Source organism: Scyliorhinus canicula, chromosome 3, assembly GCF_902713615.1.
Source record: "Scyliorhinus canicula chromosome 3, sScyCan1.1, whole genome shotgun sequence".
Classification (NCBI taxonomy): Eukaryota; Metazoa; Chordata; class Chondrichthyes; order Carcharhiniformes; family Scyliorhinidae; genus Scyliorhinus; species Scyliorhinus canicula.
Genome location: NC_052148.1, coordinates 242,833,302 through 242,848,542, shown reverse-complemented (window position 1 = coordinate 242,848,542; position 15,241 = coordinate 242,833,302).

The following is a 15,241-nucleotide window of genomic DNA, read 5'->3' as shown; positions in this document are numbered from 1 at the left end:
TATGATCACTTTTTCCCAGGGAATCTTTTACAATGAGATTGATAATTAAACCCACCTCGTTGCACAATAGTAGATCTACGAGAGGACGGCACGTGACGCAGTGGTTAGCTCTGGGACTACGGTGTTGAGGACCAGGATTCGAATCCCGGCCCTGGGTCACTGTCTTTGCGGAGTTTGCACATTCTCCCCCTGTCTGCGTGGGTTTCACCCCCACAACCCAAAGATGTGCAGGTTAGGTGGATTGGCCACGCTAAATTGCCCCTTAATTGAAAAAATAAATTGGGTACTCTAAGTTTATTTTAAGAATAGTACATCTACAATACTTTTGTCCCTAAATGGTTCCACCGCATATTGTTCTGGGAAACTGTTGCAAAGGCAATCTACAAACTCATCTTCGAGGCTATTGGGCAGAAATTTGGCAGAGGAGTTTAATGTGGGAAATGTGAGCTTGTCCACTTTAGCAGGAAGAATAGAAAAGCAGTATAAAAGCAGAATATTATTTCAGTGGAGAGATTCTGGAACCGAGCAGGACAAAGGATCTAGTTGTCCGAGTACAGAAATCACAAAAAGCTAGTATGCAGGTACGACAAGTGATTAGGAAGGCAAATGAAATGTTGTTATTTATTGGATTGGATTTGTTTATTGTCACATGTACTGAGGTACAGTGAAAAGTATTTTTCTGCGAGCAGCTGAAACAGATCATTAAGTACATGAAAATAAAAGAGAAGAAAAGAAAATACATAATAGGGCAACACAAGGTATACAATGCAAATATATAGACACTGGCATCAGGTGCAGCAAACAGGAGTGAAGCATTAATCAGGTCAGTCCATGAGAGGGTCATCTGATAACATTGGTGAGTCTGTTCATGCGTCTTCTCAGACTTTTGTATCTCCTGCCCGATGGGAGAAGTTGGAAGAGTGAGTAAGCCGGGTGGGAGGGATCTTTGATTATGCTGCCCGCTTTCCCCAGGCAGCGGGAGGTGTAGATAGAGTCAATGGATGGGAGGCAGGTTTGTGTGATGGATGGGGCTGTGTTCATGACTCTCTGAAGTTTCTTGTGGTCTTGGGCTAAGCAGTTGCCATACCAGGCTGTGATGCAGCCAGATAGGATGCTTTCTATGGTGCATCTGTAAAAGTTGGTAAGAGTCAATCGGCACATACCGAATTTCCTTAGTTTCCTGAGGAAGTATAGGCGCTGTTGTGCTTTCTTGGTGGTAGCAATGACGTGGGTGGACGAAGACATATTTTTGGAGACGTGCACCCCTAGGGATTTGAAATTGCTAACCATCTCCACCTTGGCCCTGTTTATACTGACAGGGGTGTGTACAATACTTTGCTTCCTGAAGTCAATGACCAGCCCTTTAGTTTTGCTGGCATTGACGTTAATGCAAGGCAAGTGGAATATACGAGGAAGGAACCTTTGCCACAGTTGTACAAATTGTTGTGCGATCACATCTGGATGATTGTGTATAGTTTTGATCTCCTCAATTAAGGAAGAATGTAATCACATTAGAAGCAATTCACTCAACTGATGAGCCAACCAATCAAACCGAGTACCTCCAATCTCCGCCAAAACACCTAAGTTCTGCTGTCCGAAGGCTAGCACAATGTACTCTTTTGTAACTTTTGAGTTCCCGCTTCCTCTGCTCGACTTAGAGATATATGTCCGTTAAGCATCCATGGATCAAAATGATAACAGCAAAAAGAAAGGGGTTTCATGGCACGATCCTACCCTAGGACCATTTTCCAGAAAGTGGGATGAGGTGGGCAGTGCTACCTGCCTGCAGGCAATGGATCGTCATTTAATGATAGTTGAAGGCCACTCAAGACTTATTGTCAGGGACTTCCGGTTGCGGCTATGCGGAGCTAAGCCGCACGTTCGGCAGCTCCCGCCTTAATAGGACTTGTGGGCTCTTTTAAGGGCCCCAAACGGCGCTGATTCGATAATTCCCGGTGGATAAAGGGGTCTGGAGCAAAACCCCCCGGGATTTATGGTGCGGACTCGGAGTGGGGCGAGGAGAAAAACGGCAGCAGCTCCCCTGGAAAAGCGGGGAAAGGTGGACAAAATGGCAGCCCCTGAGGAGTGGAGGCAATGGGCGGAGGAGCAGCAGGCAGCCCTTCTGCGCTATTTTACGGAGCTGAAAGTGGAGTTGCTGGAATCCCTGAAGGTAACGACTAGTAAGCTGCTGGAGACCCAGACAACCCAGGGTGCAGCGATACTTGAGTTGCAGCAGCAGGCCTCTGAACTCGAGGAGGAGGTTTCGGCCCTCGTGGGGAAGGTGGAGATACACGAGGCGCTTCACAAAAAGTGGCAAGATCAGTTCGAGGAGATGGAGTATCGATCACGGAGGAAGAACTTGCGGATCCTGGGCCTCGAGGAGGGGCTGGAGGGGTCGGACCTGCCGGCCTATGTGGCCGTGATGCTGAACTCGCTGGTGGGGGCAGGATCCTTCCATCTGCCCCTGGAGCTGGAGGGGGCCCACAGAGTACTGGCCAGGCGGCCTAAGGCGAATGAACCCCCGCGGGTGGTGCTGGTGCGGTTCCATCGGTTCAGTGACCGGGAGTGTGTTCTGCGATGGGCCAAGAAGGTGAGGAGTAGTAAGTGGGAGAATTCGGTAGTGCGTATCTACCAGGACTGGAGTGCGGAGGTGGCCAAGCGGAGGGCCGGGTTCAACCGGACGAAGGCGGTGCTCCACGGAAAGCAGGTGAAGTTCAGCATGCTGCCGCCTGCGCGCCTGTGGGTCACCTACAAGGACCGACATTACTATTTTGAGTCCCCGGAGGAGGCGTGGGCCTTTGTGCAGGCTGAAAAGTTGGACTCGATCTAGAGATTGGGGGCTGTGGGAGTTTTTAAATTTCTGTATCACTGTTTATGCTGTTGATGGGTATTCTGTTTGTTTCTGTTTTATCTGTCGCTTTCGGATGATGTTGGTTATGGTTTTGTGTTTTAAGGGGGGTATTGGGGTTTGTGGTTGATCTGTGTTTTTGTTTGTACGGAGTTGGTGGATGGGTTGGGACTGCTGTTTGGGGGCTGCGTTGGGGGGGTGGGGTGGGGCAGTGTGAAAGCGCGGGCTTTTCTCTGGTTTCCCGCGCTGCGGGACGAGGGAGGTGGAGCTGGTGGCAAGGGGTGTGGCTATCAGGTCCGTTTTCCCCTGCTGATGCAGGGGAGGAGGGGTGACCTCATATCGGGAGGGGTCGGAGTTAGGGCAGGAGCTGCCAGGGTCAGCAGAAGTCAGCTGGCTCACGGGAGGGAGCGTCGCGGCTAGGAGGGGTCCTAGCCTAGGGGGGATACCGGGTTGCTGCTGGATTGGCCAGGGAGGGGTTGGTGTGGGTTGGGGGGGTCGGGGTGAGGTTCTATCGCCGTGAGAAACAGGCCGAATGGGTGCTGGCCAGGGGCGAGCAGTCGATGGGCTATGGCTAGCCGACGGGGGAGGGTGTCGGGGTGCACCCTGATCCGGCTGATTACGTGGAACGTGAGGGGATTGAATGGGCCGGTTAAGCGGGCCCGGGTGTTTTCGCATCTGAAGGGGCTGAAGGCGGACGTGGCCATGCTCCAGGAGACCCACCTGAAGGTGGCGGACCAGGTCCGTCTGAGGAAGGGGTGGGTGGGGCAGGTTTTCCATTCAGGGCTCGACTCGAAGAACCGGGGGGTGGCGATCCTGGTGGGGAAGAGGGTGGCGTTTGAGGCGTCTGAGGTGGTGGCTGATAGTGGCGGCAGATATGTGATGGTGAGCGGTAAGCTGCAGGGGGAGAGGGTGGTGTTGGTAAATGTGTACGCCCCAAATTGGGATGATGCTGCTTTCATGAGGCGTATGTTGGGCCGCATTCCTGGCCTGGAGGTGGGGGGCTTGATCATGGGGGGGACTTCAATACGGTGCTGGATCCCCTACTGGATCGTTCTAGTTCAAGGACAGGCAGGAGGCCGGCGGCAGCCAAGGTGTTGAGGGGGTTTATGGACCAGATGGGAGGAGTGGATCCCTGGAGGTTTGGGTGGCCGAGGGCTCGAAAGTACTCTTTTTTCTCCCATGTGCACAGGGTTTATTCCCGCATTGATTTCTTTGTTCTGAGTAGGGGACTGGTCCCGAGGGTGGAGGAGGCCGCATATTCGGCTATTGCGATTTCGGATCATGTTCCGCATTGGGTGGATCTGGAGATGTGGGAGGTGCGGGATCAGCGCCCGCTTTGGCGTCTGGACGTGGGGTTGTTGGCTGATGAGGAGGTGTGTAGGAGGGTCCGGGGATGTATCGAGCGGTACCTCGAGGTCAATGATACTGGGGAGGTCCAGGTGGGGATGGTGTGGGAAGCTCTGAAGGCAGTGATTAGGGGGGGAGCTGATCTCCATCCGAGCCCATAGGGAGAGGGGGGAGAGGAGGGAGTGGGAGAGACTGGTGGGGGAGCTGTTGAGTGTAGATAGGAGGTACGCGGAGGCCCCGGAGGAGGGATTGCTGGGGGAGCGGCGTGGCCTGCAGGCCAAGTTTGATTTATTGACCACCAGAAAGGCGAAGACACAGTGGAGGAAGGCGCAGGGAGCGGTCTACGAGTATGGAGAGAAGGCGAGCAGGATGCTGGCGCATCAGCTTCGTAAGCGGGACGCGGCTAGGGAGATTGGTGGAGTGAAGGATAGGGGTGGGAATGTGGTGCGGCAGGGGGCAGAGGTCAATGAGGTCTTTAGGGACTTCTTCAGGGAACTGTACCGGGCGGAGCTGCCGGCGGTGGGAGGGGGAATGGAGAGCTTTTTGGACAGGCTGCGATTTCCAAGGATGCAGGAGGAGCAGGTGGAGGGACTGGGGGCGCCGATCGAGTTGGAGGAGCTGGTCAGAGGGATTGGCCACATGCAGTCGGGGAAGGCGCCGGGACCGGATGGGTTCCCGGTTGAATTCTATAAGAAATACGCGGACCTGTTGGGCCCCCTGTTGGTTAGGACCTTTAACGAGGCATGGGAGGGGGGTGTTTTGCCCCCGACGATGTCTCGGGCGCTGATTTCCCTGATCCTGAAGCGTGATAAGGACCCCTTGCAGTGCGGATCATACAGGCCAATTTCACTGCTAAATGTGGACGCCAAGTTGCCGGCGAAGGTCTTGGCCACTAGAATAGAGGACTGGGTGCCGGGGGTGGTACATGAAGATCAGACGGGCTTTGTGAAGGGGAGGCAGCTGAACACTAACGTGCGAAGGCTGCTAAATGTGATAATGATGCCGGCAGCAGAAGGAGAGGCGGAGATTGTGGTGGCATTGGATGCGGAGAAGGCCTTTGACAGGGTTGAGTGGGGGTACTTGTGGGAGGTGTTGGAGAGGTTCAGGTTTGGGGTGGGGTTTATTAAATAGGTAAGGTTGCTGTACGAGGCCCCGATGGCGAGTGTAGCGACAAATGGGAGGAGGTCCGAGTACTTCAGGCTCCACCGTGGGACGAGGCAGGGGTGCCCCCTGTCCCCCTTGCTTTTTGCGTTGGCAATTGAGCCTCTTGCCATGGCTCTCAGGGAGTCGGGGAGGTGGAGGGGTTTGGTGCGAGGAGGGGAGGAGCACCGAGTGTCGCTGTATGCAGACAACTTGCTGCTGTATGTAGCAGACCCGGTGGGGGGAATGCCAGAGGTGATGGAGATTCTTGCTGAGTTTGGGAGTTTCTCGGGCTATAAATTCAACCTGGGCAAGAGTGAGCTGTTTGTCGTACACCCGGGAGATCAGGAGGAGGGGATTGGTAGGCTCCCGCTAAAGAGGGCAGTGAGGAGTTTTAGGTACCTGGGGGTTCAGGTGGCTAGGAGCTGGGGGACTCTGCACAAGCTTAATTTTACTAGGTTGGTGGAGCAGATGGAGGAGGAATTTAAAAGGTGGGACATGCTGCCGTTGTCGTTGGCGGGTAGAGTACAGTCCGTTAAAATGACGGTGCTCCCGAGGTTTTTGTTTTTGTTTCAGTGCCTCCCCATTCTCATTCCGAGGGCCTTTTTTAGGAGGGTGAACAGCAGCATTCTGGGATTTGTTTGGGCGCACGGGACTCCGAGGGTAAGGAGGGTCTTTTTGGAGCGGGGCAGTGATAGAGGGGGGCTGGCGCTGCCCAACCTCTCTGGGTACTATTGGGCAGCTAATGTCTCGATGGTACGCAAGTGGGTAATGGATGGGGAGGGGGCAGCATGGAAACGGATGGAGATGGCGTCCTGTGGAGGCACGAGCCTGAAGGCACTGGTAACGGCGCCGTTGCCGCTCCCTCCAACGAGGTACACTACGAGCCCGGTGGTGGCGGCTACCCTCAAAGTTTGGGGGCAATGGAGGCGACACAGGGGGGAAATGGGGGCTTGGTGGAGGCCCCACTGCGGGGGAACCACCGGTTTGTCCCAGGGAACGTGGATGGCGGGTTCCTGGGGTGGCACAGGGCGAGCATTAGGAAGCTGGGAGACCTGTTCATTGACGAGAAGTTTGAGCTCGCCCCGGGGAATATGTTCAGGTACCTTCAGGTCAAGGCGTTTGCTAGGCGACAGGTGGAGGGGTTCCCTTCGCTGCCCCCGTGGGGGGTAAGGGATAGGGTGCTTTTGGGGGTGTGGGTCGGGGATGGGAAGGTGTCTGACATCTACCAGGTGATGCAGGAGATGGAGGAAACATCGGTAGAGGAGCTGAAGGCTAAGTGGGAGGTGGAGCTGGGGGAGCAGATTGAGGAGGGGACATGGGCGGACGCCCTGGAGAGGGTGAACTCCTCCTCTTCATGTGCGAGGCTTAGCCTCATCCAGTTTAAGGTGCTGCACCGGGCCCACATGTCCGGGTCTAGGATGGTTCTTTGGGGGGCGAAGACAGATGTGTCAGGTGTTCGGGGAATCCAGCGAACCATGCCCATATGTTCTGGGCATGCCCGGCACTGGAGGAGTTCTGGAAGGGGGTGGCGAGGACGGTGTCGAAGATGGTAGGATCCAGGGTCAAGCCAGGCTGGGGACTCGCGATTTTTGGGGTTGGGGTGGAGCCGGGAGTGCAGGAGGCGAAAGAGGCAGATATTTTGGCCTTTGCGTCCCTAGTAGCCCGGCGGAGGATCTTGCTGCAGTGGAAAGATGCGAGACCTCCGAGCGTGGAGACTTGGATTAATGACATGGCGGGATTCATTCAGCTGGAGAGGGTCAAATTCGCCCTGAGGGGGTCGGTACAAAGGTTCTTTAGGAGATGGCAGCCTTTCCTCGACTTTTTGGCTCAACGATAAGGAACTAGGTCAGCAGCAGCAGCAACCCGGGGGGAGGGGGAGAAAGGGGAGGGGGGGGTTCTTAGGGGGATAGTGTTTAAGTTAATTTGCTTATTGTTAATTTATTTTGTTGTTTATTGGGTTTGGGGGGGATGGGGGGGGGGGTTGTTATATGCGTTGTTACGGGTGCCGGGGGGTGTTTATTATTGTTCTGTTGATATATATTTTTCAAAAAATTCCAATAAAAATTATTTAAAAAATAAAGACTTATTGTCAGATAATTCTAGTCAACCTCATGAACTAGGTCAGTAACCTGGAAGAGTCTTCCCAGGGGCAGAATGGGGGCCAGCTGTCCAGGAGGCATGGGGACTTCCAGGATTTTGACTCAGCAACAGTGAAGCAGCGACAATATATTTCCAATTATCAGCCTGGTGAGTTCTCATGTATCTGCTGCCCACATGCTCATTTTCAAGGATAATGTACAAAGAGACCTGAATATGTGACCCATCATGGTCAGACACCTTCAAAAGCACGCCCAAATAATGGGACTGCTCAACAATTCCTAACACCTTGTCCAGTTCGAGCGAAGAACTGTGGCCCATGCCTAAAGTGGAAGCATTTCGCTAAGATGCACAAGTTGAACATAGAACATAGAACATAGAACATTACAGCACAGTACAGGCCCTTCAGCCCTCGATGTTGCGCCGTCCTGTGGAACCCCTCTAAAGCCCATCTACACTATTCCCTTATCGTCCATATGCCTATCCAATGACCATTTGAATGTGTTTAGTGTTAGCGAGTCCCTACTGTTGCAGGCAGGGCATTCCACGCCCTTACTACTCTCTGAGTAAAGAATCTACCTCTGACATCTGTCCTATATCTATCTCCCCTCAATTTAAAGCTATGTCCCCTCGTGCTGGACATCACCATCCGAGGGAAAAGGCTCTCAATGTCCACCCTATCTAATCTTCTGATCATCTTGTGTGCCTCAATTAAGTCACCTCTTAACCTTCTTCTCTCTAACGAAGACAGCCTCAAGTCCTTCAGCCTTTCCTCGTAAGATCTTCCCTCCATACCAGGCAACATCCTTGTAAATCTCCTCTGTACCCTTTCCAATGCTTCCACACCATTCCTATAATGCGGCGACCAGAACTGCACGCAATACTCCAAATGCGGCCGCACCAGAGTTTTGTACAACTGCAACATGACCTCATGGCTCCGAAACTCAATTCCTCTACCAATAAAAGCTAACACACCGTACGCCTTCTTAACAACCCTCTCAACCTGGAGATCAACTTTCAGGGATCTATGGACATGGACACTGAGATCTCTCTGCTCGTCCACACTACCAAGCATCTTACCATTAGCCCAGTACTCTGTCTTCCTGTTATTCCTTCCAAAATGAATCACCTCACACTTTCTGCATTAAACTCCATTTGCCACCTGTCAGCCCAGCTTTGCAGGTTATCTATGTCCCTCTGTAACTTGTAACATCCTTCTGCACTGTCCACAACTCCACTGACTTTCGTCTCATCTGCAAATTTACTCACCCATCCTTCTACGCCCTCCTCCAGGTCATTTATAAAAATGACAAACAGCAGCGGCCCCAAAACAGATCCTTGTGGTACACCACTAGTAACTGGACACCAGTCTGAACATTTCCCATCAACCACGACCCTTTGTCTTCTATCAGCTAGCCAATTTCTAATCCAAACTGCTAAATCACCCTGAATCCCATGCCTCTGTATTTTCTGTAAGAAGTCTTACAACACCAGGTTAAAGTCCAACAGGTTTGTTTCAAACACGAGCTTTCGGAGCACGGCTCCTTCTTCAGGTGAATGGAAAGGCTTGTTCCAGAAATGTTTATATAGACACAGTCAGAGATGCCCCGGAATGCGAGCACCTGCAGGCAATCAAATCATCAAAGATGCAGTATTTTCTGCATTTTCTGTATTTTCTGCAATAGCCTACCGTGGGGAACCTTATCAAACGCTTTACTGAAATCCATATACACCACATCAACTGCTTTACCCTCATCCACCTGTTTGGTCACCTTCTCGAAGAACTCAATAAGGTTTGTGAGGTACATCCCCGTGTCTGCGTGGGTTTCGCCCCCACAACCCAAAAATGTGCAGAGTAGGTGGATTGGCCACACTAAATTGCCCCTTAAATGGAAAAAATAATTGGGTAATCTAAATTTTTTTAAAAAAGGTTTGTGAGGTACGACCTACCCTTCACAAAACCATGTTGACTATCTCTAATCAAATTATTCCTTTCCAGATGATTATACATCTTATCCCTTATAAACCTTTCCAACACTTTTCCCACAACAGAAGTAAGGCTCACTGGTCTATAGTTACTGGGGTTATCTCTACTCCCCTTCTTGAACAAGGGGACAACATTTGCTATCCTCCAGTCTTCTGGCACTATTCCTGTAGACAAAGATGACTTAAAGATCAAAGAAAAAGGCTCAGCAATCTCCTCCCTAGCTTCCCAGAGAATCCTAGGATAAATCCCATCCAGCCCAGGGGACATATCTATTTTCACACTTTCCAGAATCGCTAACACCTCTTCCTTATGAACCTCAAGCCCTTCTAGTCTAGTAGAACTGTATCTCAGTATTCTCCTCGACAACACTGTCTTTATCCTGTGTGAATACAGACGAAAAATACTCATTTAGCACCTCTCCTATCTCCTCGGACTCCACGCACAACTTCCCACTACTGTCCTTGACTGGCCCTACTTTTACCCTAGTAATTCTTTTATTCCTGACATATCTATAGAAAGCTTTAGGGTTATCCTTGATCCTACCTGCCAAAGACTTCTCATGTCCTCTCCTGGCTCTTCTTAGCTCTCTCTTTAGAGCCTTCCTAGCTAACTTGTAACTCTCAAGCGCCCTAACTGAACCACCACGTCTCATCTTTACATAAGCCTCCTTCTTCCTCTTGACAAGTGTTTCAACTGCTTTAGTAAACCATGGTTCCCTCGCTTGACCACTTCCTCCCTGCCTAACAGGTACATACTTATCAAGGACACACAGTAGCTGTTCCTTGAACATGCTCCACATTTCCATTGTGCCCATCCCCTGCAGTTTTCCTCTTCAGCCGATGCATCCTACGTCTTGCCTCATCGCATCATAATTGCCTTTCCCCCAGATATGACTCTTGCCCTGCGGTTTATACCTATCCCTTTCCATCGCTAAAGTAAACGTAATCGAATTGTGGTCACTATCACCAAAATGCTCACCTACCTCCAAATCTAACACCTGTCCTGGTTCATTACCCAGTACCAAATCCAATACGGCCTCGCCTCTTGTTGGCCTATCTACATACTGCATCAGGAAACCCTCCTGCACACATTGGACAAAAACGGACCCATCTAAAGTACTCGACCTATAGTGTTTCCAGTCAATATTTGGAAAGTTAAAGTCCCCCATAACAACTACCCTGTTACTTTCGCTCCTATCCAGAATCATCTTTGCAATCCTTTCCTCTACATCTCTGGAACTTTTCGGAGGCCTAGAGAAAACCCCTAACAGGGTGGCCTCTCCTTTCCTGTTTCTTAACTCAGCCCATACTACCTCAGTATTCGAGTCCTCATCAAATGTCCCCTCAGCCACCGTAATACTGTCCTTGACTAACAATGCCACCCCTCCCCCTCTCTTACCACCTTACCTGAGCTTACTGAAATATCTAAACCCCGGCACCTGCAACAACTATTCCTCGCCCTGCTCTATCCATGTCTCCGAAATGGTCACAACATCGAAGTCCCAGGTACCAACCCATGCCGCAAGCTCACCCACCTTATTCCGGATGCTCCTGGCATTGAAGTAAACGCACTTTAAACCACCTTTCCTCCTGCCGGTACACTCCTGCAACTTTGAAACCTTACTCATGACTTCACTACTCTCAACTTCTTGTGTACTGGAGCTACAATTCAGGTTCCCAATCCCCTGCTGAACTCGGTTAAACCCTCCTGAAGAGCATTAGCAACCCCCCCCCCACAAGGATATTAGTACCCATCTGGTCCAGGTGTAGACCATCCCGTTTGTAGAGGTCCCACCTACCCCAGAATGAGCCACAATTTATAGAATTTACAGTGCAGAAGGAGGCCATTCGGCCCATTGAGTCTGCACCGGCTCCTGGAAAGAGCACCCCACCCAAGATTAACACCTCCACCCTCTCCCCATAACCCAGTAACCCCACCCAACACTAAGGGCAATTTTGGACACTAAGGGCAATTTAGCAGGGCCAATCCACCTAACCTGCACATCTTTGGACTGTGGGAGGAAACCAGAGCACCCGGAGGAAACCCACGCACACACGGGGAGGATGTGCAGACTCCGCACAGACAGTGACAATTGTCCAGGAATCTGAAACCCTCCCTCCTACACTATCCCTGCAGCCACGTGTTCAACTGCTCTCCCTCTCCCTATTCCTCAACTCGCTAGCACGTGGCACAGGTAAGAGGGCTTCATAGGTTCGACACACAAAGGAGTCCCTTCCTGTGAGTGAGGTACAGCATGTGTTTATCATCATCAACAGTGAAGCACTGAGCATCTTAAGGATTTCGCAGTCAAAATCACAGGCATCTCTGTGATCCTTCTCAACGATGTTGGCACTAAAGTATCGATATTGAGCAACAAATATTTTACCATTGATATTTTTCACAACTTTCTCTCACACCTGCAATATGCACAGTTCAAGCTTCCTAGTTTTGGGACCAATCACAGTTCCAGTTATTTATTCTTTCTGGGGATGTGGGCATCACTATCAAGGCGAGTATTTGTTCCGCATCCCATTTGAGAGTCAGCCAGATTGCTGTGGGTCTGGAGTCACATGGAGGCCAGTCCAGGCACGGATGACAGATTTCCTTCCCTAAAAGAACCAGATGGGTTTTTCCTCACAATTGATGATACTTTCATGGTCCCATTACTGAGACTGGCTTTCAATTCCACCATTGCAGTCACATCACCCAGGATAGGCTCACATGCTATGTAGCTAAAGGCTATAGGATTAACCCTATTCAATACACTTGGACTTCAACTTGAAGATCCCAACAGAACACACATGAACATGGACAGTGACACATACAATACAAGCTGGTGTCCTTTCTTACTTACCAGATCCTCATGTAAACACATCACTTCTGCCGATTTGAGCAAAATTTGAGACTGTTGCTATTTTCACTGATCAGGATAGGAATTTTAATTAATTTTACCCTGTTCACTCAGCAGATGTCACTGCTTGACTGCAACCTCTCCCCAAATGTTTTAACGCTTGACAGAACACTGTTTTCTGCCTCTTGTTGCGGGAATCGCTTCCCCATAATCTCACATTCTAATCCTTGCATTGAACAATTTCTCTTTATTTTTTTTGGAAAAATATTTTATTGAGGCATTTATTATGCTCAGGCTCTCTTTATTTACTGATCCATTTTAAGCATGTTAATTTCCATTCTCGTTGCTCATACTTACGCTTTTCTTGGTTGGTTGGCTCAATAAACTTTTCTTTTGGAATTAAGGAACATTGCGCACAACCAACCTTTGCTTTTTGCAGTTCAGTATGCCATTTTGCAGCTTTACCTTCATGAAATCATTCCAGTGTCGAAGACCATTTCCCGGTTGATGGAACCATCAATTCACTAGACACGTGCTTTAAGATATGAACAGTGGTTTTAATCTACTTACAACAGAGCCAGCCTGTTCCGCGTTGAACTCTCGATGAACTGAACGACTGGCTCTGAGCATTGGTATTTATACAGCAGTCCAGGGGGAGGAGTCGTGGGCAGAGCCAAGGGTGGAGCCCTGTACAAACTCCTAAGCATTCCCAGCGCTGCTCCCCCTAGTGGTCGGGCAACGCAACTGCGCTTACAAATGCATGGTCTCATGTATATACAATACAGTGTGAATTACGGAGTTACATTCACCACATGCACCCCCTACAAAAAAAATCAAGTCCGGCGGGGGTGGTGGTTCATAAATTGAGTCTGTCCGGTGGTCGGACTGTCCGCAGCGATCTGCAGAGCACCGGGGTTGCAGCTACTTGCGGTGGCTGGACGGGTGTTGTGGGTTGGGGTACGATGGCGGACTCCAGGGAAGATCTCGTCCGAGCTCCATACCCGTTTGGTTCGACTGGGGACTGAGGGCGCTGGGGGTTAGCCGGTGCGGGCGCGTGGAACAGGTGGAGCGAGCTAGTGGGCTCGGGAGCGCAAGGGGGCGGCTGGGTTGCCCGGAACCAATGCAGTGAGCTAGTGGGCTCAGGAGCCCGAGGGGGTGGCAGGATGGGGTGTAGGGTGAGGGGTGCATCTGTAGTGATAGAGGGGATGCTGGACCCGGCGGTGCAAGGTCCCAGAGGGAAACGGTGTCCTGACGGCCATCAGGGAACTCGACGAAGGCGTACTAGGCGGTTGGAGTGAAGCAGGCGCAACTTCTCAACAAGGGGGTCGGTTTTGTGTGCCCTGACGTGCTTCCTCAGGAGTACAGGGCCCGGTGTCTTCAGCCATGCCGGAAGTGAGATCCCCGTGGTAGTGCCCCTGGAAAAACTGAAGAGCCTCTCGTGAGGGGTCTGAATGGTCGCTGTTCATAAGAGGGACCATAATAGCGTGGAGCGCGTCTGGGAGGGCTTCCTGCCAATGGGAGATCTGGAGATTCCTGGACCGGAGGGTCAGTAGGACGGTCTTCTAGACCGTCGCATTCTCCCTCTCCACCTGCCCGTTCCCCCTGGGGTTGTAGCTGGTAGTCCTGCTCAAGGCAATGCCCTTGTCGAGCAGGTACTGACGCAGCTCGTCGCTCATGAAGGAAGAACCCCGGTCCCTGTGTACGTAGCTGGGGAAACCAAACAGGGTGAAGATACTATGCAGGGCCCTAATGACTGTGTGGGAGGTCATATCAGGGCACGGGATAGCAAATGGGAAGCGGGAGAACTCATCTATGACGTTTAAGAAGTAAACGTTCCTATTAGTTGAGGGGAGTGGCTCTTTGAAATCGATCGCGAGGCGTTCAAAGGGCCTAGAAGCCTTGACCAGGTGGGCCCTGTCTGGTCTATAGAAGTGCGGTTTGCACTCCGCACAGATCGGGCAGTCTCTGGTGACGGCTTTTACCTCCTCAGTGGAGAAAGGCAGATTTCGGGCTTTGATGTAGTGGGCGAGCCGGGTGACCCCCGGGTGGCAGAGGTCGTTGTGGATGACAATCAGGCGGTCGATCTGCGCGCTGGCGCATGTCCCACGGCATAGGGCATCTGGGGGCTTGTTGAGCTTCCCCGGTCGATACTTAATATCGTAGCTATAGGTGGAGAGTTCGATCCTCCACCGCAGGATTTTATCGTTTTTAATTTTGCCCCTTTGCGAGTTGTCAAACATAAAGGCAACCGATCGTTGGTCGGTGATGAGGGTGAACCTCCTACCTGCGAGGTAGTGCCTCCAGTGATGAATAGCCTCCACAATGGCTTGTGCTTCTTTCTCGACTGAGGAGTGTCGGAGTTCTGAAGCGGAGAGGGTACGGGAGAAGAATGCGACTGGTCTCCCTGCCTGATTTAGTGTGGCTGCTAGAGCTACCTCTGAGGCGTCGCTCTCAACCTGAAATGGAGTGGATTCATCCACCGCCCGCATGGCCGCCTTGGCGATATCCTCCTTGATGCAGTTGAAGGCCTGGCGCACCTCAGCTGACAGGGGAAATAGTATGGCCTTAAAGAGTGGGCGGGCTTTGTCCGCATATTGAGGGACCCGCTGGGCGTAGTAGGAAAAGAAACCCAAGCACCGTTTGAGGGCCTTGGGGCAATGAGGGACGGGGAGTTCTAAGAGGGGGCGCATACGGTCCGGGTCTGGGCCCAGGACTCCATTTTCCACGACATAGCCGAGGATGGCTAGTCTGGTTGTGCGGAAAACGCATTTCTCCTTGTTATAAGTGAGGTTTCATTTCTGAGCCGTCTGGAGAAAAGGGTAGAGGTTGGCGTCGTGGTCCTGCTGGTCATAGCCGCAGATGGTGACATTGTCCAAGTACGGAAACGTGGCCCGCAGCCCGTACTGGTCCACCATTCGGTCCATTGCTCGTTGGAACACCGAAACCCCGTCAGTGACACCGAAGGGGA